The following is a 2892-nucleotide window of genomic DNA, read 5'->3' as shown; positions in this document are numbered from 1 at the left end:
ATTGAGCTTTTGGGATCTCTAAAGTAAGGTTCTTCATTAAATTTGAGAAATTTTCAGCCATTATTTCTTCAAATATTTTTTTCTGCCCTTTTTCCTCTTTTCTCCTTTTAAGGCTCCTTTTAAGAATCCTCTTACATATTAGCTAAATACTTGACTCCAAGTTTTTCCAGGCTCTATTTTTTCTTCAATTTTTTTTTTTGGTCTGTTCTATGGATTGGATAATTTTTATTATCTTCAAATTCAGTGATTACTTTTTCTGTCAAATCAAGTTTGCTGTCAAGCTCATCTTGTGAATTTTTCATTTGAGTTATTATATTTTTCAACTCTAGAATTTCCATGTATTTCTTTTTGTATACTATTTCCCTATTTAGATTCCCTTTTCGTTGATTCATTGTTAGCTTTCTAAAAATTATTTGAACATACACATGATAGCTGCTTTGAAGTTTTGCTTGTAAAAACTAAAAGCTGGGGCCGGGCGCAGAGGCTCACGTGTGTAATCCTAACACTCTGGGAGGCCGAGGTGGGTGGATTGTTTGAACTCAGGAGTTCGAGACCAGCCTGAGCAAGAACAAGACCCTGTCTCTACTAAAAATAGAAAGAAATTAGCTGGACAACTAAAAATTAGCTGGGTATGGTGGCACACATACCTGTAGTCCCAGCTACTTGGGAGGCTGAGGCAGAAGGATTGCTTGAGCTCAGGAGTTTGAGGTTGCTGTGAGCTAGGCTGATACCACAGCACTCTGGCCCAGGCAACAGAGTGAGACCCTGTCTCAAAAAATAAAAAAATATATATATAAATAAATAAATAAACCTTAAAAGCTGGGGCTTTTCTACTAAGTGTGTCTCTGCTAAGTGCTTTACTCCCACCTATATAGAGATCATGCTTTCCTGTTTTTCGTATGTCTACTAATTTATGGTAAAAAAAAAATGGACATTTTAGATGATATATTACAGTAACCCTTGAGTTCTATTTTCTCAAAATGGACATTTTAGATGATATATTACAGTAACTCTTGAGTTCTGTTTTCTATTTTTTTCTTTGTAATTATTTAATACTTTACTCTTTTTTTTATGACTCAAAGGATATCAAAAGGTACATGTTTTCTATTTTTAATAGTTGTTGGTTTTTCTTTTTCTTTTTCTTTGAGGCAGAGTCTCGATTTGTTGCCCAGGCTAGAGTGAGTGCTGTGGCTTCAGCCTAGCTCACAGCAACCTCAAACTCCTGGGCTCAAGCGATCCTACTGCCTCAGCCTCCCGAGTAACCGGGACTACAGGCGTGCGCCACCATGCCCGGCTAATTTTTTCTATATATATTAGTTGGCCAATTAATTTCTTTCTATTTATAGTAGAGACGGGGTCTCGCTCTTGCTCAGGCTGGTCTCGAACTCCTGACCTCGAGCAATCTGCCCGCCTCGGCCTCCCAGAGTGCTAGGATTACAGGCGTGAGCTACTGCTCCTGGCCTGTTGGTTTTTCTTTTCCCCAGTATCACGTCTGGATTTAAACTGCAGAATCTGTACCCATGGTGTGCAGTCACTGGTGTCTCTACAGTGGTGTGCGACACCACTTGCCTTGAGCCAGAACTTCATACTCAAGCTGGTGGAGCCGTGCATTTTCCCTATTTGTGCCCAACTGAGTGCCCCACTCATCGCTGGCAAGGCTGTGGACTTTTGCCCTTCGTGCTGAATGGAGTTTGACTCCGTTCACAGAAATTTAATCCAAAATGAAAACTTTCCAATGAAATAAAACACAACAAAATAAAATTCCAGGCCCTGACAGTTTTACCAGTGAATTCTATCAAACATTCAAAGAAGAGTTAATGCCAAGATTACATAAACTCTACAATAGAGAAGAAAAGATGAAATACTCCATAACTCATCTGATGAGACCAATATAACTTTGATACCAAAATATGACAACATATTACAAGAATGGAAAATTAGAGGCCAATCTTGCTTATGTGCAAAAAAATGTAAAAATTCTGAACACAATTTTAACAAACCCAATCCAGTGATACATAAAAAGGATAATACATCACAACCAAGCTTTGTTTATTCAATAAATATAAGGTTAGTTTAATATTTGAAAAACCCGCACTTTAAATAATTTATATCTGGCTTATAAACTACGTGCAATGAGCAGTGTACCATTAGAAATGGATAAATCCCGTGATAAATAAGAAAGGGTAGAACCCTTCTTTACCCCTCACCATGAAAAGCACTCTTTCTTGAATTCCCTAAAGCAGTGTTTCCTAAAATGTATTCCTTGGAACAGTAGTCTTGGGAGAGCAAAGGATACTAGGAACAAATGAGTTTGGAAAAACCTACATACTACACTCCATTCCCACTTCAACTTCTTGAAGAGAGTCGCAATATGCATTAGCATATTAAATAGTCTGAGAAATACTGTAGTAAAAACACATTTATCTTTGCTAAATCCAGTGTTTTACCAAACTCACCAAACCACAGAATCTTTTTTCCTGGTATACATATTACCAAGCAGCAAAACTAATGTTTTGTGGAGCTCCCCCTAAAAATGCTTCTCTATGGTAATCAAGTGTTCATGTAGCAAATTATCCATTACAAAGAACTAAAAACAGTATTCTGTTATCTTGGGAGAGGTCCCAAGAGACCTATTTACATAGAGAACATATTCATTGACACTAGCTTTCTATTTAATAAACATCTCATGTTTAATATGCAGTTATTTTTATTTAATAATTCATTATAATTTTTTCTGACTTAAAAAGTTATAAATGTTTGGTACAAAAAATAAATAAAATTATGCAGAAAAATTTTATATAGAATGTGAAAGTCCCCTTTAATACTCTGCCTTACAGATAATCATTATTAGCAGTTTAGGCTTACTAGTCAGCTTTTAATATTTCATATTTG

Source organism: Microcebus murinus, chromosome 2 (assembly GCF_040939455.1).
Source record: "Microcebus murinus isolate Inina chromosome 2, M.murinus_Inina_mat1.0, whole genome shotgun sequence".
Classification (NCBI taxonomy): domain Eukaryota; kingdom Metazoa; phylum Chordata; class Mammalia; order Primates; family Cheirogaleidae; genus Microcebus; species Microcebus murinus.
This window is presented reverse-complemented; position numbering follows the sequence as displayed.